The 23,363-nt window shown below is 48.1% G+C and overlaps 1 long non-coding RNA gene across 1 annotated transcript; it reads right to left on the bottom strand.

Annotated features, from left to right (window-relative positions):
• Positions 1 to 7,722: 7,722 nt before the first annotated feature.
• On the bottom strand, positions 7,723 to 11,521 carry LOC136586873 (uncharacterized). Its single transcript, XR_010787346.1, has 2 exons — positions 11,263 to 11,521; positions 7,723 to 7,916 (listed from the first exon to the last, which is right to left on the bottom strand). It is a non-coding gene; the product is annotated as an uncharacterized lncRNA (long non-coding RNA).
• Positions 11,522 to 23,363: the final 11,842 nt, after the last annotated feature.

The following is a 23,363-nucleotide window of genomic DNA, read 5'->3' as shown; positions in this document are numbered from 1 at the left end:
TTAAAAAAAAAAACGGACAGTGCTTACTTGAATCCCCGCGCTCCGGTGACTTCTTACTTACCTGGTGAAGATGGCCGCCGGGATCTTCTCCCTCGGTGGACCGCAGGGCTTCTGTGCGGTCCATTGCCGATTCCAGCCTCCTGATTGGCTGGAATCGGCACGTGACAGGGCGGAGCTACGAGGAGCCGCTCTCCGGCACGAGCGGCCCCATTCAGAAAAGAAGAAGACCGGACAGCGCAAGCGCGTCTAATCCGGCGATTAGACGCTGAAAATTAGACGGCACCATGGAGACGAGGACGCCAGCAACGGATCAGGTAAGTGAATAACTTCTGTATGGCTCATAATTAATGCACGATGTACATTACAAAGTGCATTAATATGGCCATACAGAAGTGTATAACCCCACTTGCTTTCGTGGGACAACCCCTTTAATGAATAAAATACAAGTTATACTGAATCTTTCTCCATAAAACCATATATCAGTCTTCTGCTCAGCTCCTCCTGTTCTATAACATACTGCCTGCAGTTTGGACAGTATAGTCAAAATAGCAGTTGCCTTTAAACTGGGATTGGATCTGATTCAATGTGGATTGTCAGTCTGGGATCATCCCACATTAACAAAAATGTTAGTGCTTGGAAGGGGGAAGGCAAAGGCTGACAGAAATATAATACATTTCAGTATAGTGCTAGGGGGGACCAAGAGCTACAATTCACTCTGCGACTCTAGCCCATAGGACTCCAGTTATGCCACACTGTGTATGTGCAACGTGGCATCATCAGTGGTTCTTCAGTAAGGACTTACAGATGACTTACCAAGCTCAGTGGTTACTAATTCATCTGCAGTCATGGGTCTCAATTGCAGGGTTTACCCACAACTCTCCTCTGAGAGCAATAGAGATAAGAACAACATGGCAGCAACAAAGCAAGCATTCTTTCTCCCAGGGTCGGGCTGGTTGTCTGGGTGGTACTGCACGTATCACAGAGATAGAATGGGAAATGTGGTATTCCAGAGGACATCAGGCCAACTCCACGATTAACAGAACCGTGTGCGTGCTTGTATGTCTGTGTGCTCTGTATGGCACTGTTATGTCAGCCCGATTTGTTATCATTAATTACATTAGGACATGTACTGAACGCCCGTCTCCAGCTCCAACATACTCCGTACTCTTGTACAAACTTTACATATGCAACCGGGAAAGTTTAGAAACTTTGCAGGAAAACCTTCCAGCCTGTTGTTATCCTAGAATACAGGATTGGCCATTGTCAGTGATTCATCTCCAGGGGGAATATTTAAAATTCAGGTTTCTCTTCTGAACACTTTAGGACAGAAAGTACTCATTAAAGAAGGCAAATTCAGCCTCGGTGCCTAGGGCAGCATGAGCTGTAACTGTGGCCCTGGGCATAGTAACACAAGGGTAGCAGTATAAATCAGCAGGGCCCCATTTATCAGACATTTATGGCATGCCATCATTCCATCACTTATCTGCTTTATTCTCCCTTTTTGTAACTTTTGTTGCCTTGTAATTGTTGTGCTTTTGATAATGTTTTTCCCATTTCCCCAAAGGAACACATTGTTACAAAAGTCTGGTCAATGTTAAACAGGATGTTCCAAGTTATGGGTGGCAGTGTGGGCATTGATGGCAGCGACGGGATGCAAAGTACAGAAAAACCCCACAATGCTTATCTCCTGCTGCTGCAATGCTTCCCCTGTCCGCAAGTCTTCTGTTTACAAGTGCTGCATTGGTCACGTGGGTTGTTTACCCATGTGACCACTGCGGCCAATAGAGGGCCTGACAGAGACGTCACTGATGATGTCCCGTAAACCCGCCAGGGGCTTCTGGGCAGTCTGGACCTGTCGGATGCCATGGTGCTGGACCACCAAAATATCAATCCAGCAGTATTGTGAATATATTTGTTTTATATAGTTTGGGGGACAGGGGACCCAAAACTATATAAAATAAATTACTTGGAAAATCCCTTTAAATTCACAGTGCTGACTTCAAACAGACCTCTGGGACAGTGTTACCTTCACACCACTTTTTAGAACTTGTCACGGTTAGTCACAGTTTAACTTTCCATCACAACTTTCTGTATGCACACTACTACTCCCAATGCTCTTCCTGGTGGTCCTTCCTTGAATCCACCCATCCTATAATCCCCATTTAGTCCACTACACTACAATATACAGTGGGCATCCCTCCATACCAGGCTTTCAGTTCTCATGGTTCCTTTTAGAGGTCGCTGTAGCCTCTGCCAGGTTTAAGTCCAATGCCACCCAACTAACCTTAATTCCCCTTGAGACTGCCTAGAACTGATGCTCCTCAGGCTGACAACATGCTCACCTGATTCCACCCCAATGATGGCCCACATAGAGTATCTACACACAATCCCTTCCTGTCGTTAACACTATTCCAGCCCACTACTCTAAAGCCTCAATGACTTTTTAACATTTGCTTCCCAGTGATGTTCTCCAGGACTTGATGAATGATACCATGATGAGACATCTCCCCTTACGGCTCTCTAAAGAGTAAATCAGGTCAACTGCACAGAGTTTTTGCACTGCAGACCCCCAGCCCACCCAGACTGTGATAATGGCTGAGCGCTGTCATTGGCTGCAGCAGGCAGGTTTACGGGACGTCACAGGCTGACTGCAACCAGTCAACAACAACAGAGCGGAGACCAGAGCTGGTGGCGGGGAACAAGTAGGGAAGAGGTGAGTATCAGCTGATTGTTATTTAATAGCAGGAGGACTCATTAAAGGCCACTTTATATAACATGGACAACCCCTTTAATCCTGGTGGGATTTAAATTCTAGACCCCGGTGCTGGAAGATAGGACTAACTTCTGAGTCACCAAAGTTGGTTGCAGTAATAATTTAACAGAGGAAAAAGGAAAGAAAAAGTCATTAGAATTGAATACATACAGTATATAGCTATGAGGAAGGAAATGATAGAACTGCCATATTGTGACATCATGTGGTAAAACAGAGAGAACATGTGCTGTAACATAGTCAGGTATTTGTAACATCCGGTGGTTAGTGATCATCAAAGGGGTCCTTCAGGCTTCTTTAAATTAAGCTCATTGGCTGTGAAGGGGAAAAGTCTTGCAACTTTCTATTAGGTTACAAAATGTTTTAGTTCCTCCTTATTTTCAATATCTCAGCTTGCTGTCAGTCTAGGTGTAGCGAGTTTTGGAAGAGTGATACAGGATTCAGGACATGATGCAGCAGATGGAGTCACCAAAATGAACAATATTTGAAACACAAGAATGGAATTGAACAGTGGTGCAACTATGCTGAGTATGCAGTTGAGGTTTTATCCCTGTAAACCTTTGTTTATTTCCTTTTCATTATATTTTCCCCCCTGGCAGCATCTCTAGCCCCTATCATGGGATTTGGTAAAGGATTAGGCCCCCTGTCCACAGGCGTTGCGTTATTTTGGTTGTGCGCTTTGTACATATTGTGTCACTTTTTCTCTCTCTTTTCCTTCTAAGGGCGCCCACCCACTGGCAATTTTTTTCCCTGCGAAATTCGCAGCATTTTTTTCTCTGCAGGGGTCTATGGGACTTGTAATGTTAAAATCGCGATCGCGATTTTAACATTACAAGTCCCATAGACTCCTGCAGAGAAAAAAATGCTGCGAATTTCGCAGGGGAAAAAATCGCCAGTGGGTGGGCGCCCTAAGGGTGCCCACCCACTAGCGTTTTTTTACTGTGAAATTCGCAGCGTTTTTTTTTTCTGCAGGGGTCTTTGGGCTATGGGACATGCAAAGCTAAAATCGCGATCGCGCAAAATCGCGATATCGCGGTAAATCGCGATTTTGCGCGATTGCGATTTTTACATTACAAGTCCCATAGACCCCCTGCAGAAAAAAAAACCCTGCGAATTTCGCAGTGAAAAAAAACGCTAGTGGGTGGGCACCCTATGGTCCATTTTGACACAATAGCAGCGCCCCATTTCGCTTATTAGTGGTGCCCATTTTGCTTTGTTTTATTTGGAAATAAACATCTTATGGGTGAGGGCACTGTTTTGCGATTTCCAAGCTGGGAATTCCCCTTTTAAGAAAACCCAGTCTATGGTGTTACTTACTTCATGGAGGCTTAATGGATTAAAGACAGAGGGCACCTTAATTTAAACCTCCCGTTTCAACATGTTCTGTGCTTCATGATCCTCACTTATTGTAAATGATGGATCCTGTGGGTGGTCTTGCAGCTCATTCTGGTCTGTTCCTGTGAGGGGGCTCCCAGCCTTGGAGACCCCCATCTGAGTAACTGACTTTCTCTACCTTTTACATTCACATAGGTAGCACATACCCCTGTAACTTTTTTACTCCTGGTTTTTACCCTGGGGTCTTGGATTCTTATCTCCTGGATTACTAGCACATTTGAGGTTGCTGCTCTCCACCTCCCAGTGAATTTACTCACAATTTATGTTCTTTGGACCTATATGTATACAAAATTCTTGCTAGTTTTTCGTATTGAATTATTTTACCAAAAGCGCTCTCCTTCTTTTATTTCCATAGGTTGGTAGGTATGGGTGTGTGTGTGTGTGTCTGAGTGTGCTCTTCTGTGCCCCAGTGGGTATGTATGTGAAAGGTATGTATATATGTAAAGGCACACTTAAAGGGGTTTTCCAGGGAAATACTATTAATGGCCTATCATCAGGATAGGTCATCAATAGTTGATCGGCTGGGGTCTGTCACTTGGGACCCCGACCGATCAGCTGAGCAGGCGCATGCTGTCAGCGCCGCAAATACACAGGGATCGAAGCAGAAGCCTCTGTGCCAACCTCTGTGTAGTGGTGGGCACTTGTAACTGCAGGTCCAGCTCTCATTGAGATCAATGGGAGCCGTACCTGCAGTTACAAGTGCCGGCCACTACAGGGACCATTTAGGTTTCATTGAAATTCAGGACAACATAGCCCTCGGGCTGCAGTATTTTATCCTGTAAAATGCCGGATAGCCAAAAGGAAACTGAACAGACCCCAATATAATCAATGGGGTCCATTCAGAGCCGTTTGGTTCCAGCCCGCTAATTCAGTTTTCCTGTTTCCATAATGGAGTAGAGAAACTGAATGCACAATGCTAATGTGAACGAGGGTTCCATCTTGGGAGCAGGAAAATAGAAAATCCTTTCCATTGTAGCACATAAACAAATGGTGCTGAATGGACCCCATTAACTTTAATAAGGTCCTTCTGACTTCTGTTACGCCCCCCAGCATTTTCCTGAATGAAATAACACAGCGTGTAACACTATTCGGCCCTGGATGAATTCTAAATGAAATAATGCAACATGCTGTTCTAGTTTATTTGGGTAAATTCTGGGCAGCATGCCAGAAGCAAGACTGTTCCCATTAACGCCTTCAGTGACAGGTTTATTACTACCATGTCATGCCTCACAGGGCAGGTTTGTTAAATGAGTCAACAATGCAAGTAAAAACCCTGGAAGATTTCAGATGACAGCTCAGTGCTCTGCACATTTCAGCACTAGAGCTGTCCACAGAAATCTTCCATGGTTTAACTGCATGGTCAGTGCAGCAAGCTCCGGGGATTTTCTGGGCGTGCCTCTAAAGGGGTTAAGACCCAGTGCACACGGCCGGATTTGCATTGCGGAATTCAGAGCTGGCATACACCTCCTAATACCACAGCAAATGACATGCTATGTAAACGTGGGTTTCCATGTTCACGAGTGGAAATCAATAGCGATTTTCCAATTGCAGGTGAAAAATCGCAGCATGCTCTATTCTGGGCTGAATTCCGCATGGACGGCTTCCACTGAAGTCAATGTAAGCCATCCAATCTGCAAGCCCATCTGCAGAGACAGCTGCAGACGAGCCACGGAATCCGCGTCATTGCCTAGCAACAGCATGGTGTCATCTCTTCTGTATGGCACTGGAATGCCACAGGAGTCCCAACTATCCAAACCTCGTTATTGTAAGTGTTATCTCCTATATATACTGTGCATTATATGTACTACCCATGCTTGATAAAGGCCTCCCAGGGGCCGAAACGCGTTGCTGATTTGTACCCAGCATTGCTGTATAGCACCCATCTGTTGTAACCTGAATAAAAGCCCTGACTGATACTCTCTGGATCTAAGAGAATTTGCTATCCAAGCTCCGACACGCAGTAAGTGTACTTCCTTCCGGTGCCTCTTATACATCATATGTGTATGGTTTCAGATGCCACTGAGCATAAGCCATTCTTTTCTCTTTAGCCTGCATTTGTCAAACCCGGATTGCTGTATTTGCTCTCTGGTTCTTGGGCTCTTTGCTCTTCATTTCTGTGGATGCAAGGAAATCTGGAATTGAATACCATATCTGAGGTCCATCTACAGTAACCTATGGTCAAGTCCACTTGGCCATAGGTTCAGAGGTGAGATTGTTCTCCTCTAAGCACCATTGGCACCATATTTGTGTGTTTACTTCACCATATTATTTGGAGCGCCATCCTTAATTATTTTTTTGTATTAGATTATGTTACCATATCTACAATATGTATTAAGCTTAATTCTGTTACTGTATCTCCTTAGTAAACTTGTTTCTGCTACCATATCTATGTCATAAGCTCAGTTCTGATACTGTATCTAAGTAATAAACTTGGTTCTGATACTGTATCTATGTAATAAGCTTGGTTTTGTTATTGTATCTATTCATTAAAGGGGTTCTGTCACTAAAGGGGTTCTGTCACTAAAAAAGAAAAATTCTATACTTATCTATTCCTCCCCCATCAGTCTACTTACCAGACCTTCACCTCCCCCATCTTCTCCTGTCTCCTGCAGTCAGGGGGGGTCACTTCACCTCCAGCTGCCTGATTCCTCTCCTTCCTGTGAGGTTCCGTACATTAGGTTGGCAGTCTGCCAATGTACGTTATGTCACAGCTCACAGGCCAGGAGGGGGACTGCCTATCTTCTTCAGAGATTGTTCAAGAGAGCTATCTCTGAAATAGATTACAATTCCTTCCTAGGCAGTGAAGCTACAGCACAGGGATGTGACCTTCACTGACCCAGCCGGAAGAAATTTGAGATATGCAGCCCTCATAACAAATTGGTCCCAGACTGCAGTGAGCTGACCTGGGGCACTGGAGAAGCTCAACCAGGAGAAGATGTGATAAGGAGACTGACAGGGAAGGAATAGGTAAGTTTAGATAATTTTTTTTTAAATGACAAAACCCCTTTAAGCTTGGTTCTGTAACTGTATCTATTGTAGTAATCCTGGTTTTAGTACAAAATCTATTTGGTAAATTTGGTTTGAGTGCCATATATATTTAGTAAGCTTGCTTTTGCTACCGTATCTATACAATAAGCATCAGATAATTTGAAATAATCAAACTGGTAAGTGTCTACGATTTTCACCCACTCCAGGGCCCATTATAGACTGAATATGCCCCTGTAAGACATTTTTGTAGCAATTTTTTTTGTGACCAGTTGCATACTATTGGCAAAATTATCCCATCTTGTAAAAAGAAAACTTTGATTTTTCCTGCACAGAACCCCTTAGACTCTGTCTCCTCATTTAATCCTAGCCATATCTAACAATGGCACAGTCAGTTCATGCACCTAATCACTGTCTTGACCATGTCAAGAAAGTTGACATAGTAAGTCTATAGTTCTTTGGGGGCAGTTTGCCCTCTTCATCATGTGAACCAATGCTTTTGGAAACCACTCTGTAAAAACCTTGCCTTTGCTCCTGCATAGCCGACAGTGAATAAAACATTGACACCTGGATGTACAGAGACATATTTATCATAATGAACATGCAGCAGATTTTACACGTCCTTCATATCTTCTCACAGGGCAAGAAAGTTTTGAATTCCTGAGAAAGTAATCGACATTCATAAAGCATCCAGTTCTGCATAGGTCTTCTGTGGCGTTTCTGCCTTTTCCCATCTTGCTTTTACCGAGTCCAATACTAACACCTCCTGTTGGAAAAGAAGAGTCAGGTCAGTCATGATTACAGAGGCTCTTAATCAAGTCCTCTTTGGAGTATTTGCCTGCTTGGCTTTCTGCACTGGTCCCGAGTCCTATACACTTTATTGTCCTTGTAGAGTATTTGCACAACATGATTTATCTAACCCCCCCAACATGGCAAGCAATCATTGATTGTGGGCATGATCATGTTATGGATGGCAATGGGAAGGTGAGGGCAGAGAGCAATCCGTACATGGCCTGCATTGGAGAAACGTCTGATCCTGGCTCTGTAAACCTTCAACACCATGATCAATACTGATCACTGCTAGAGATGAGCGAGCACCAAAATGCTTGGGTGCTCGTTACTCGAGTTGAACTTCCCGCGATGCTCGAGAGTTAATTTTGCGTAACGAACCCCATTGAAGTCAATGGGCGACCCGAGCATTTTTGTATGGGACCTATGCTCCGCTAAGGTTTTCATTCGTGAAAATCTGGGAAATTCAAGAAAGTGATGGGAACAACACAGAAACGGATAGGGCAGGTGAGGGGCTACATGTTGGGCTGCATCTCAAGTTCACAGGTCCCACTATTAAGCCACAATAGCGGCAAGAGTGCCCCCCCCCCTCCCAACAACTTTTACTTCTGAAAAACCCTCATTAGCAATGCATACCTTAGCTAAGCACCACACTACCTCCAACAAAGCACAATCACTGCCTGCATGACACTCCACTGCCACTTCTCCTGGGTAACATGCTGCCCAACCGCCCATTTCAGGAGTAGTAGCAGTCAAGACAGGCCACAGTAACATTCCCGTTGCAGCAGTTTAGGGAGATAACAGTCTCTTTCACATTTCAGTAGTTGCAGTATAGACAAGGCCCCAGTTACATTTATGTAGCAAAAGTGTAGGCCTTAAGTATTTTGCTTCAATTTTTTAAAATGGTGACGTGAAAAACCAGACAGACACCGTATGCAGCGTATATATGTATACTCTTTCCCTCTGGTGGGATGACAGCGATCATGTAACAGACACAGCAGAGCCAGGAAACAATTATGCGCAAGCCTGCTGTAACGCTTAGCTGGGTAATAATGAGCGACTACTATCCCCAGCAGACATGCAGTAAACTGAACACGGTCACAGGCAGCCCAAAGATTTTTTTCCCAATTTTGGGGAAAAAGCCCACTGCCTATATAGCCAGTATATCTCTTTCCCTGTACCACTGTCCCTGCCTCAGCAGTACTGCCCCTATACTCAGTAAAATGATTGCAGACTGAGGACGCTATGGTCTGCACGCCCGATATACAAAAAAAAAAAGTGCAAAACTGCTAAAAGCAGCCTCAACAGTACTGCACACGGTCAGATGTGGCCCTAAGAAGGACCGTTGGGGTTCTTGAAGACGAAGATAACAGCCTAACACTCTCCCTATAGCAGCTACAGCAGGACGGCACTTTCCCTAATGTCTCTCAGCGTGCATCTGTGGCGAGCCGCGGCCGGCCCCAGTTTATATACTTGGGTGTCACCTGATCTCCCCAGCCACTCACTGCAGGGGGTGGGATAGTGCTGGAACTTCACAGGAGGAAGTTGTAATGCCTTCCCTGTGTTTCTATTGGCCAAAAAACGGCGCAAACTTTTCTGGGAAGAAAATGGAAGTGACTCGAGTACCGCGTGGTGTTCGTCTCGAATAACGAGCATCTCGAGTACCTTAATGCTCGAACAAGCATCAAGCTCAGACGAGTATGCTCGCTCATCTCTAATCACTGCATCTATGAGCTATGACAAAGGGCGGGGACATGAATAATAAAATATGAAAACTGCCAGCAAAATAAACAAAAGAAATAACAAAGTATTTTTTTTATGAATTACCGGAATACACAGGACCGTCTCCAGTTTTTTTTATCCCCAGTTGTCTTCTATGTATTGTATTATATAATAATACTCTGGGGAAATTGAAAGTGTTACACCCAGACAAAGTTGCAGAAAATGTATGAACCTTGAATAAAAGTTTCTCAATAGGAAGGGTATTGAATAATTAAAAATTGGATGAAGTATGTGCACTAGTATGCAAATTATGAAGCTCTTTCTTATGCAAAATACTGTTGTTTTAGTTCATAAGTCAGAAAGTTTGTTATGTAAGAAGGTCCTTTATTGTCCACAGATTGTCGTGACCATATATGCCAAATCACAGAGCTTGAGCTCCATATACCCAAATGTCTGACTTTGAGAGAGGTTAGATAATTGGCATATTTGAAATGGGAGCATCATATTGTGATATCTCATGAAGGACGGGCCATAGTACTCAATGGACACAGAAAGGCTCCAGTACTTGTAAACCTGGCACAGGTCTATGCAGAATGATAACGCCACTGGAAAATCGCCAAATTGTACAGATAGCAGTTGCTGATAGACAGGGGCCTGCAGCACAGATCCGAGCAGTACTTGGAGTCAAAGTCACCCTACCAATAATTGTAAACCAATTGCTTGAATCTGGGGTGCAGTATGAAGCCCCATGCAGTGTGTTCCATTAATACAATTTCACTTCCAGCAATGACTAATCTAGTGTACTGCTAGACGCAACTGGACACATAACTGGAGAACAGTTGTGTTTAGTGTTAAGTGTAGATTCTGCTTGGGCAAAGTGAGAATTTTCAATGAATGCATCTGCGTTTTGGAGAAAGGGCCCACCCTGCTGTGATTTCGGATTGCCACATGGGTCCAGCCCTGGAGTCATGGTTTGGGGGGCAATCAGTTATGACAGCAGAACAGAGTTGGTGGTTGTTGAAGGCACAATGACTGCCCACCAGTATATGGACAGAGTGGTACATCTTTTTGTCATAGCCTTCAGGACCACCATCCAAAATCCAACAGGATAATGCTCATCCACATATTGCAGCAATCACAAGATATGCAAAATGTCACGACTATGGTATGGCCCATGTGGCCCCCAGATTTATTCTCAAAAGAGCATGTCTGGGATGCCAAAAGTGGATGCATTACATCACATGGCCACTCATCACAAACTGTACAATGACTGACTACACAAGTCTTGTAGACATGAAGAGACCCCAACAAGATATGCAACACGTATTGATTCAATATCTGCAAGGATCCACCATTGTATAGGTGGTCATGGTGGACACACTGCTTACTGAAACCTATACTGAACAGTAATAAACTTAGTCTGATTTGTCCAATTCTGGTACGGCTCTACAGATCTACCATGTTTCATGAAACTCCAGCAATTCTTTTTGAGAGTAAGACTTTCAGCTTCCACCAACGTACTACCATGGTGGCTGCAGTTCATGGCTTTATATTTATCAGCATTACATCACATCAGGACCATTTCCTAATTAAGCACTCACCTCCTCATAATTATCATCATCATAATATGAGCACCCTTCATTATGTTCCGTCTGGGCTTCAGAAAAAGGCAAGACAAAAGATTGACTCATTGGAAGCATCTCCAGGGACAAGCCAAGAAGAAGCACAAGACGCAAGGAGCAGTCGACTCTTCTTCTGTACATCTTTCTTGCTGTGCTGAGGATAGTTGACATTCACTATAATGAAGGATTAAATCCCTTAACTGGGATTATAAAGGGCGTCTGCTGTAGTAATAATAGTACATTTCTGCCAAGAAAGTGTAAGGCATTTTAACCCAAACTTCTCCTTCATTTAAAGATCCAAGTAACAGTTGCAATCCTATAAATGTGAAGAGTAACTACAACCAGGTATGCAACAATCATACATCTTTTACCATTCACCCCTATGGGAGTGGGAGTCAAGTGGCGAGGAATCTCAGAAGTAAAATCCCCTTGATGCAATTGGTATGACCCACTTATGGTCCAGATCACATGGCTGGAGTTGCCTGGTTAGGGTTCTTTTACATGGGCAGATCATTGTCGGCTAATTTTTTGTTCTTATACATGCCCAATAATTGGACCATGTAAGAGGCCATTTATTCTATGTTTCCATATGGAGTGAACTACAGGCAATATGGAACTACTACATTTTACTAGCAGGGGGAGTATTTCTTTATACAGAGGCTTGAGCAGCTTTCTACCACACCCAATTTGTAAGCCTCAACCATAAACTGTTCATTTGCCTATACATTTCTCCTGAAATGTAGTGTTACAAGTCGGCCATTAATTTGACCAAGGGCAGGTCTGCTCTTACTGAGGGTACTTTTACACTGGCTAAAAAAAATCGGTCAAATAAGCCAACCAACAGTGACCTTACATTGAATGGATCCGTGGCCACACATGCGTAGTGCTGCTCCATTCATTTCAATGAGGCTGATGGAAATAGCTGAGCCTCAGCCCTATTGAAATGGACAAAGCCCTTTAACTGAACACTCTAAGTGGGCATTAATTGGGCACAGTAAGGATACATTCACATCTGCGTTGGACCAAGTAGCACATCATGCATCAAAATAGTGCAGCAAACTGTGCCACCTAGGTTCAGGAAAGTTCAGCTAGCATACCAGAAGTCGGACAGACCTCATTATAGTCAATGGGGTCCGTCCAGTGCTGCTCTTGCCGGATCTGGCTGTTCCAGTATTTTCATTGTTTAGCTCCGTCCTCAGAAATCCTCCAGAGGTGTCAGTGCAGATGTGAACTTAGCCTAAGGGGGTATTAAATGAATGCAGTGTAAGGGGGTGCACTATATTTTGGATATTAGGTGGATTACAGGTATCAGTCTGAGCCTCTTGTGAGATGGAAGATGAATTTCAGACTGCATCAGAGAAACGACATAGTTGTGTATTTCCAGGACACGTCCGGTATTACAGGATTGTCCCAGGTACATGTAATAATGTTGTAAAAGCCTTCAAGATGATTTCTTTCCTGGTTTAATGAAGGGTGTGAGTGAGATTTATGAGTTCCTGCTAAGAAGTCTTAATTCATTTTAACTCTGTGTGATCCAGTATTTTCTCCATACTTTTCTGGTTCAGTGTTTATAGAAAGAGTATAGACAGTATATTGTAATGAGAAGTAAATTATTGTATGAAGCGGCTCATGCTGTGCGACCATGCGACTGTCTAGTTATAAAGCTGTAGTGATATAGTCAAGGGTTAGACTACAGAATCAGGGCACAGATGAAGAATGGGCAAAGTAGGCAACCAGCTAGAGTGCTATTGAGGTGAAAAGGAGTGTATCTGTGTGTTGGGAGGGGGTTTGATGCAAGTTATGAGTATTGTTTGTACAACCAATTGGAAAATGTTACATAGTGATATAGTCAACCTTAGTTATTAGTGATGAGCGAGCATTGCCCTTAGTGAGTACCTGCCCGCTCGAGAGAAAAGGTTCGGGTGCCGGCGGCGGGCAGGGAGCTGCGGGGGAGAGCGGGGAGGAACGGAGGGGAGATCTCTCTCTCCCTCTCTCCCCCCCGCTCCCCCCTGCTGACTGCCGCAACTCACCCCGCACCGGCACCCGAACCTTTACTTTCGAGCGGGCAGGTACACGCTAAGGGCAATGCTCGCTCAAGCAATTGCCCTTAGCGAGTATGCTCGCTCATCTCTATTAGTTATACATCCCAGAGGAAGTAAAAGCACTCTTATAATGGCAGAGGCCTATTGTGATCTAGTTGCTGATAAGTCAGTAGGTTAGGCAGCCATTTAATGCTCCTCTTTCAAGCACCAAAGGCCAATTTGTGTCCATACAAAAGCTATCATGCTGAACCTTACCAGGTAGCTTGCCCCATCTCTGAGGATCACGGTCGTGTTGGACTGAACTGAATCCTACGATTCACACATCTCAATGCAACTGGGACACGGGATCACTATCAACTACCACTTTGGCAATACTGGGACAGAGAAGTTGAACGATGGTTGTCTGTCTGCAAATCAATGATGTAATAATTGGATAGCATTTTCCAACTCAATCAGAAGGAAGGTCGACATATGAATCGTTTATGTGTAATTACGAGGCCTACAGGTGTGACCCTACCACAGCCAGGATCACCCATAGCCTACTTCTTGCCCGTACTATACCTCCACGTTTCTAGAGACCTTCTATCAAATTTAGAATTAGTAAAACCTGAGAGATTACCTCCAGAAATTACTTTTTCACATTACTCTGAATTCCACATATATTAGGCTTGTGGAGCCTTTAGCCTGGCTGCTCCTTCAAAACCTGTAAGGATGTCAGTGTTGATATCTCATGGAGCTGCCTTGGTCTTCCGGTCTTCTTCTCAGTCTATACACCTCTATCCAACTATATGACTTTTCCTTTCTGAGGGCTCTTTCACACGAGTGTATATCGGCCGCCGTTTTCACGGCTGGCCAATATACGCTACGATCTGAGGAGTAAAAACTCGAACGGGTGCACAAATCTAAGGTTTGTGTGCCCGTTTAGATGACATGGGCCCGTCGCATATACACCGAGGCCGCCATGCCGTTGCCCCTTCCCTCCCCCTCGCCAGCTCATCTCCTCTCTCCTCCCCTCTGGCTGTTTGCAATGGGAGGGGGCGGGACAGGGGCGGAGCTAAGCTCTGGCCCGTTGTCTGCAGCCAGCAATGGGAGGAGGCAGGACGGGGCGGCGCTTAGCTCTGCCCCCTTCCATTGAAAACAGCCGGAGGGGAGGAGAGAAGGGAGAGAGAGTTTATCAGTCAGGCTGCTAAACTCCCTCTCACCTCCCTTCTCTGGCCGCTGTCATTGGCTCCCATAGGAGACCATGCAGTGGCCGACGTATTCCGGGCCGAAAGATAGTTCCAGGAGTTTTTGACCCGACGTAAAAGCGGCCGGCGCTATATTGGGGGCGCTTTTACATCATGGGAATACGGCCATGTGATCTGATGAATTGGAATCCAATGCATTGGATCGTAGAGTATATTGGCCGACCATAAAAACGGCGGCAGATATACGCTTGTGTAAAAGAGGCCTTATTATGATACACTTCGGTTTTCTATCAAAGAAAAGAAAAATCGGGAAAGCACTTTGACATCATTGAATGGCTGTGATTGGCTCATCAAGCACCGGCTGTGATTGGCTCAGGCTATGGTCCTGAGTAGAGATGAGCGTACGTACTCGTTTCGGGCGATTTCGCAATCGAGCAGCGCTTTTTTCATGTAACTGACTACTCGGGCGAAAAGATTTGGGGGGGCGTCGGGGGTGAGCAGTTGGTTGCAGAGGGGAGAGAGAGAGAGCTCCCCCCAGTTCCCCACTGCTACCCCCCACTCCACCGCCTGTAAGGTGAGTATAAAGACACACCCTGAAAATAGGACACTGTGCCTTTTTGGGGGGGCAAAAATTAATATAAGACACTGTCTTATTTTCAGGGAAAACCGGTAGAACTAAACCAAACTGTTGCAGTAGAGACAGTGTTATCTGCTTCCAGCGCTGTCTGCACTGATTGAGGGACCAGGAATCAGCTGATAGGCAGAGATCCTGAACGGCGGACCCCCACCGATCATTTTTGATGATCTTTCGAGAGGATAGCTCATCAATAGTGAAAGTTCCAGACAACCCTTGCAAAGGTCAGCTCCAAACAGAGAAGTCGTCAAACTGTTTTAAAAGCACTTTAAAAATGAACGCATAATAAATAGAGATGAGCGAGCACCAAAATGCTCGGGTGCTCGTTACTCGGGACGAACTTTTCGCGATGCTTGAGGGTTCGTTTCGAATAACGAACCTCATTGAAGTCAATGGGCGACCCGAGCATTTTTGTATTTCGCCGATGCTCGCTAAGGTTTTCATTTGTGAAAATCGGGGCAATTCAAGAAAGTGATGGGAACGACACAGCAACGGATAGGGCAGGCGAGGGGCTACATGTTGGGCTGCATCTCAAGTTCACAGGTCCCACTATTAAGCCACAATACCGGCAAGAGTGCCCCCCCCCCCTCCCAACAACTTACTTCTGAAAAGCCCTCTAGCAATGCATACCTTAGCTAAGCACCACACTACCTCCAACAAAGCACAATCACTGCCTGCATGACACTCCGCTGCCACTTCTCCTGGGTTACATGCTGCCCAACCCCCCCTGCACGACCCAGTGTCCACAGCGCACACCAAATTGTCCCTGCGCAGCCTTCAGCTGCCCTCATGCCACGCCACCCTTATGTCTATTTATAAGTGCGTCTGCCAGAGGAACCGCAGGCACACACTGCAGAGGGTTGGCACGGCTAGGCAGCGACCCTCTTTAAAAAGGGCGGGGCGATAGCCCACAATGCTGTACAGAAGCAATGAGAAATATAATCCTGTGCCACCGCCATCAGGAGCTGCACACGTGGGCATAGCAATGGGGAACCCATGTGCCACACACTATTCATTCTGTCAAGGTGTCGGCATGCCCCAGTCAGACCGCGGTTTTTTATAAATAGTCACAGGCAGGTACAACTCCGCAATGGGAATTCCGTGTGCACCCACAGCATGGGTGGCTCCCTGGAACCCACCCACTGTACATAAATGTATCCCATTGCAGTGCCCTGGACAGCAGAGCTAACGTCAGATGAAATGCAGGTGGGCTTCGGCCCACACTGCATGCCCCAGTCACACTGGGGTTCTTTAGAAGTGGACACAGATGCATTTACAACTCCCTGTGGACCCACAGCATGGGTGGCTCCCTGGAACCCACCGGCGGTACATAAAAATATCCCATTGCATTGCCCATCACAGCTGAGGTAATAATGTCATGTTTAATGCAGGTGGGCTTCGGCCCACACTGCATGCCCCAGTCAGACTGGGTTGTTTAGAAGTGGACACATGTAGTTACAACTCCCTGTGGACCCACAGCATGGGTGGCTCCCTGGAACCCACCGGCGGTACACAAAAATATCCCATTGCATTGCCCATCACAGCTGATGTTACGTCAGCTGTAATGCAGGTGGGCAAAAAATTAATTGGATTACACTGTAGACGAGGGCCCACAAAAATTGGTGTACCAACAGTACTAATGTACCTCAGAAAAATTGCCCATGCCCAACCGAGAGGGCAGGTGAAACCCATTAATGGCTTTCGTTAATGTGGCTTAATTGGTAACTAGGCCTGGAGGCAGCCCAGTTAAAATAAAAATTTGTTGAGGTGAAAGTTTCAACGCTTTAATGAGCATTGAAATGTATAAAAATTGTTTACAAAAATTATATGTCTGAGCCTTGTGGGCCTAAGAAAAATTGCCCGTTCAGCGTGATTACGTGAGGTTTCAGGAGGAGGAGCAGGAGGAGGAGGATGAATATTATACACAGATTGATGAAGCAGAAATGTCCCCGTTTTGGATGGTGAGAGAGAACGTAGCTTCCATCCGCGGGTGCAGCCTACGTATTGCTTAGGTATCGCTGCTGTCCGCTGGTGGAGAAGAGAAGTCTGGGGAAATCCAGGCTTTGTTCATCTTGATGAGTGTTAGCCTGTCGGCACTGTCGGTTGACAGGTGGGTACGCTTATCCGTGATGATTCCCCCAGCCGCACTAAACACCCTCTCTGACAAGACGCTAGCCGCAGGACAAGCAAGCACCTCCAGGGCATACAGCGCGAGTTCAGGCCACGTGTCCAGCTTCAACACCCAGTAGTTGTAGGTGGCAGAGGCGTCACCGAGGACGATCGTGCGATCGGCTATGTACTCCTTCACCATCCTTTTACAGTGCTCCCGCCAACTCAGCCTTCACTGGGGACCGGTGACACAGTCTTGCTGGGGAGCCATAAAGCTGTCAAAGGCCTTAGAGAATGTTCCCCTGCCTGCGCTGTACATGCTGCCTGATCTCTGCGCCTCCCCTGCTACCTGGGCTGCGGAAATGCGCCTTCGGCCACTAGCGCTGTCGGATGGGAAGTTTACCATCAGTTTGTCCACCAGCGCCCTGTGGTATAGCATCATTCTCGAACCCCTTTCCTCTTCGGGTATGAGAGTGGAAAGGCTCTCCTTATAGCGTGGATCGAGCAGTGTGTACACCCAGTAATCCGTAGTGGCCAGAATGCGTGTAACGCGAGGGTCACGAGAAAGGCATCCTAACATGAAGTCAGCCATGTGTGCCAGGGTACCTGTACGCAACACATGGCTGTCCTCACTAGGAAGATCACTTTCAGGCTCCTCCTCCTCCTCTGGCCATACACGCTGAAAGGATGACAGGCAAGCTGCATCTGTACCCTCAGCAGTGGGCCAAGCTGTCTATTCCCCCTCCTCCTCATGCTCCTTCTCCTCTGGCCATACACGCTGAAAGGATGACAGGCAAGCAGCATCTGTCCCCTCAGCAGTGGGCCAAGCTGTCTCTTCCCCCTCCTCCTCATGCTCCTCCCCCTCCTCCTCAACGCGCTGAGATATAGACAGGAGGTTGCTCTGACTATCCAGTGACATACTGTCTTCCCCCGCCTCCGTTTCTGATTCCAAAGCGTCTGCCTTTATGCTTTGCAGGGAACTTCTCAAGAGGCATAGCAGAGGAATGGTGACGCTAATGATTGCAGCATCCCAGCTCACCATCTGGGTAGACTCCTCAAATTTTCCAAGGACCTGGCAGATGGCTGCCAACCAGGCCCACTCTTCTGTAAATAATTGAGGAGGCTGACTCCCACTACGCCGCCCATGTTGGAGTTGGTATTCCGCAATAGCTCTACGCTGCTCATAGAGCCTGGCCAACATGTGGAGCGTAGAGTTCCACTGTGTGGGCACGTCGCACAGCAGTCGGTGCACTGGCAGATTAAACCTATGTTGCAGTGCCCGCAGGGTGGCAGCGTGCGTGTGGGATTTGCGGAAATGTGCGCAGAGCCGGCGCACCTTTCCGAGCAGGTATGACAAGTGGGGGTAGCTTTTCAGAAAGCGCTGAACCACCAAATTAAAGACATGGGCCAGGCATGGCACGTGCGTGAGGCTGCCGAGCAGCAGAGCCACCACCAGGTTACGGCCGTTGTCACACACGACCATGCCCGGTTGGAGCCTCAGCGGCGCAAGCCAGCGGTCAGTCTGCTCTGTCAGACCCTGCAGCAGTTCGTGGGCCGTGTGGCTCTTCTCTTCTAAGATGAGTAGTTTCAGCACGGCCTGCTGACGCCTGCCCACTGCTGTGCTGCCACGGCGCGCGACACCGACTGCTGGCGACGTCCTGCTGCTGCTGACACATCTTGATTGCGAGACAGAGGTTGTGTAGGAGGAGGAGGAGGGTGGTTTAGTGGAGGAAGCATACACCCCCGCAGATACCACCACCAAGCTGGGGCACGCAATTCGGGGGGTGGGTAGGACGTGAGCGGTCCCAGGCTCTGACTCTGTCCCAGCCTCCACTAAATTCACCCAATGTGCCGTCAGGGAGATAGTGGCCCTGCCCGCCTGTGCTTGTCCACGTGTCCGTTGTTAAGTGGACCTTGGCAGTAACCGCGTTGGTGAGGGCGCGTACAATGTTGCGGGAGACGTGGTCGTGCAGGCCTGGGACGGCACATCGGGAAAAGTAGTGGCGACTGGGAACCGAGTAGCGCAGGGCCGCCGCCGCCATCATTCTTTTGAAAGCCTCCGTTTCCACAAGCCTATACGGCAGCATCTCTAGGCTGATCAATTTTGCAATGTGCACGTTTAACGCTTGAGCGTGCGGGTGCGTGGCGTCGTACTTGCGCTTGCGCTCAAACTGTGGCGCTAGCGACGTCTGGACGCTACACTGAGAGACATTGCTGGATGGGGCCGAGGACAGCGGAGGTGAGGGTGTGGGTGCAGGCCAGGAGACGGTAGTGCCTGTGTCCTCAGAGGGGGGTTGGATCTCAGTGGCAGGTTGGGGCACAGGGGGAGAGGCAGTGGTGCAAACCGGAGGCGGTGAACGGGCATCGTCCCACCTTGTGGGGTGCTTGGCCATCATATGCCTGCGCATGCAGGTGGTGGTGCCTCCCCAGCTGATCTTTGCGCGACAAAGGTTGCACACCACTGTTCGTCGGTCGTCAGGCGTCTCTGTGAAAAACTGCCACACCGTAGAGCACCTTGACCTCTGCAGGGTGGCATGGCACGAGGGGGCGCTTTGGGAACCAGTTGGTGGATTATTCGGTCTGGCCCTGCCTCTACCCCTGGCCACCGCACTGGCTCGGCCTGTGCCCACACCCTGACTTGGGCCTCCACGTTCTCGCCCGCGTCCACGTCCTATAGGCCTACCCCTACCCCTCAGCATGGTGTATTAGCAGTAGTGTAGAAACACAACACTGTAATTAAATGTGCCGCTTATTGGCCTGTGGTTGGAGGCTGACTTCGTTTACGGAACCCCAGGAAATAATTTGGCGCGCGCCTGCTGTAACACTTAACTGGCTGCGTATTTATTTGGAGAACTACTACCCCCAGCACACACGGACCCAGAACACTGAGCACAGTGACAGGCAGGCTGTTACGGCACTCTGCCCCCCGAGCGCCAGTTGGGGTGCCCTGATCTCCTGCACCCCACTGTCCCTGCCTACTTGCCTCGGCCCTGGCTAACCCCAGGCGGACAACTGGGCGGCAGTCCCTGCGCTGGCTAGGGACCTGGCGACTACCTGGATGGAACTACTAACAGGGGACAGAGTGCCGACAGAAGAGGCAGGTGTAACAGACCAACAAAACTACTAGGTGAATCAAGGCTGGAGGTGAAGCTCACAGGCAAACGAAGGCTACTGACAAGCAACTAGGACAGACTAGAATAGACCTGACTAGAGGCTAGCAGAACCAATAACTGGCAGTGAGTTCAGGTCACTGCCAGTCTTTTAACTAAAAGCCTCCGCCCCGGGGCGGAGAGTGGGAGGAGCCGACTCTCCCACTGTTGCATAAGGGAGGTGGATGAGAGCGGGCGGCACCCTACGGGCGGACACGCCCACGCCGCAGCACGCTGGCTGCTCCACGCTGCTGCACGCTGGCTGCTCCACGCCGCCGGGAGATCCCTGACAGCACAGCTCCGGGACGCCGAAGCCGAGCTCGAAGCGGCGCGCGCCGGCCGCGGGACCCAGCGCCGCCCTGCATGGTAACATTACCCCCCCTCTGACGGGGGACCTCCGGGCCCCCGGAAACTCGACCAGGCTTATCTGGAAAACGACGGTGGAACCGCCGTACCAACACGGGAGCATGAACATCACATGCGGCCACCCAGGAATGATCTTCTGGTGGAAAACCCTTCCAGGCCACCAAGTATTGTAGGATTCCTCGACACCGACGAGAGTCCAGTATCTCCTGGACCTCGTATTCGACTTCATCCCGGACCAGGGTGGGCGGAGGGGGACCGGAGGTGGGTATCACCGAAGGGACAAAAGGTTTCAGCAGCGACTTATGGAATACCCTGTGAACCCTCCATGTGGCTGGCAACCCCAGCTCGTAGGCGAGTGGGTTCACCACACGTGTGATGGCAAACGGCCCCACGTAACGTGGCGCCAGCTTCAAGGACGGGACCCGCAATTTGAGATTTTTAGAAGACAGGTATACCTTCTGTCCCACCCTGTAAGGTTCAGACACAGACAGACTCTTCCCACTGCGCAACTGCATACGGGCCCCCGCTGCCTCCAAGTTTCTCTGCACCTCTTTCCATACTCCCCGAAGCGTATCTGTGGCGTCATCCGCTGCCGGACAGAGCGACGGAGTAGGGATTGCTGTAAGGAAGCGAGGATGCTGACCGTATACACTAAAAAATGGAGACACCCCAGTAGAAGAACAAAGGCGGTTGTTTAGTGCAAACTCTGCCAACGGCAGGAACTCTGCCCACTGGTAAGCCTTTTCGCTGGCAAACAACCGTAAATATTGCACTAAGTCTTGGTTCTTCCGCTCAGTCTGACCATTAGTCTGCGGGTGGAACGCTGACGAGAAGGAAAGCGACGTTCCCAGGTTTCTGCAGAAGGCACGCCAAAACTGCGACACAAACTGAACCCCGCGATCAGATACAATATTTTGGGGAACCCCATGTAGGCGAATTATTTCCTTTACGAAAATCGTGGCAAATTCTTTTGCCGAGGGTAGCTTTTTTAACGCCACAAAATGTGCCATCTTTGAGAACCGGTCGACCACCACTAAGATAGTGGTGCACTTCTGGGATTCTGGTAGGTCAGTGATGAAATCTACTGATAGGTGAGACCAGGGACTGGAAGGAACCGGTAGTGGTCTCAGGGGACCCTCCGGAGGACGCCGCCGACTCTTATTGCGAGCACAGACCGAGCAACCCCTCACAAAGTTGCGGATCTCCTGAGACATGCCTGGCCACCAGAAGTATCGGGAGCAAAGCTCCAGGGTCCCCTGGAACCCTGGATGCCCGGCGAGAGCCGACGAGTGGGACTCATCCATGACTCTAGGGCGTAGGGTCTCTGGCACAAACCATCTGCCCTCCGGCACCCCTGACGGAGCGTCCTGCTGAGCATCCTGTAGTTGAGGGACGAAGTTAGACTCTAACACTGCCACCACCACGCCGGGGGCTAAGATATTCTCGGGAGTCATGGTCCCACTGTCTGGTACCCCGAAACTCCGTGACAGGGCGTCCGCCTTCACGTTCTTCTCTCCGGGGATATATGTCACGACGAAGTTAAACCTGGCGAAGAACAACGCCCACCTGGCTTGACGAGCAGTGAGTCTTTTCGCATTGGCGAGATATACCAGATTCTTGTGATCAGTATATACGGTAATTGGGTGTCTAGCACCCTCAAGATCGTGTCGCCACTCTTCCAGAGCCCATTTGATAGCCAACAATTTACGGTTACCCACGTCGTAGTTGCGCTCTGCTGAATTGAACTTTCGCGAAAAGAACGCACATGGGCTATAGCCAGACCTCCCACTGACTTCCTGCGACAATACTGCTCCTGTCCCCACTTCCGACGCGTCTACCTCAATAAAAAAGGGTAGTCGTGCGTCCGGCTGTATTAGCACCGGGGCAGTCGTGAATGCCTTTTTTAGACGGCTAAAGGACTCAAGGGCTGCAGGCGACCACTTACCCAAGTCAGCCCCCTTCTTAGTCAGGTCGGTCAGAGGTTGAGCAATAACTGAGTAATTTCTAATGAATTTGCGGTAGAAATTTGCAAAACCTAAGAACCGCTGGAGAGCCTTGAGGTTGTCGGGTCTGACCCATTGGGAGATTGCTGCTACTTTATCAGACTCCATCTGAATCTCTGTGGGGGGAAATTACATAACCAAGGAAGGATACTTGGTTAGAGCCAAATGTACATTTCTCTAATTTGACAAAAATTTGATACTCGCGCAAACGGGTCAGGACTAACCTCAGGTGCCGCACATGTGAATCCCAGTCAGGTGAGTACACCAGGATGTCGTCCAGATAAATGACCAGAAATACCCCCAGGAAGTCGTGGAAGACTGCGTTCATAAAACCCTGAAACACAGCGGGGGCATTACAGAGTCCAAAAGGCATGACCAGACATTCAAAATGTCCTAACGGGGTATTGAACGCTGTCTTCCATTCATCTCCCTCTCTGATGCGAATTAAATTGTAAGCCCCCCTTAAGTCCAGTTTGGAGAACCAGTGAGCCCCTACCACCTGATTCAACAAGTCAGGAATTAGGGGCAAGGAGCACTGGTTCTTCACAGTGATTTTATTCAAGGCCCGATAATCCACACAAGGCCTTAGT

Source organism: Eleutherodactylus coqui, chromosome 12, assembly GCF_035609145.1.
Source record: "Eleutherodactylus coqui strain aEleCoq1 chromosome 12, aEleCoq1.hap1, whole genome shotgun sequence".
In the NCBI taxonomy this organism is placed as follows: Eukaryota; Metazoa; Chordata; class Amphibia; order Anura; family Eleutherodactylidae; genus Eleutherodactylus; species Eleutherodactylus coqui.
The sequence above is the reverse complement of the archived record's forward strand: the minus strand, read 5'-3'. Positions and strand labels throughout refer to the sequence as shown.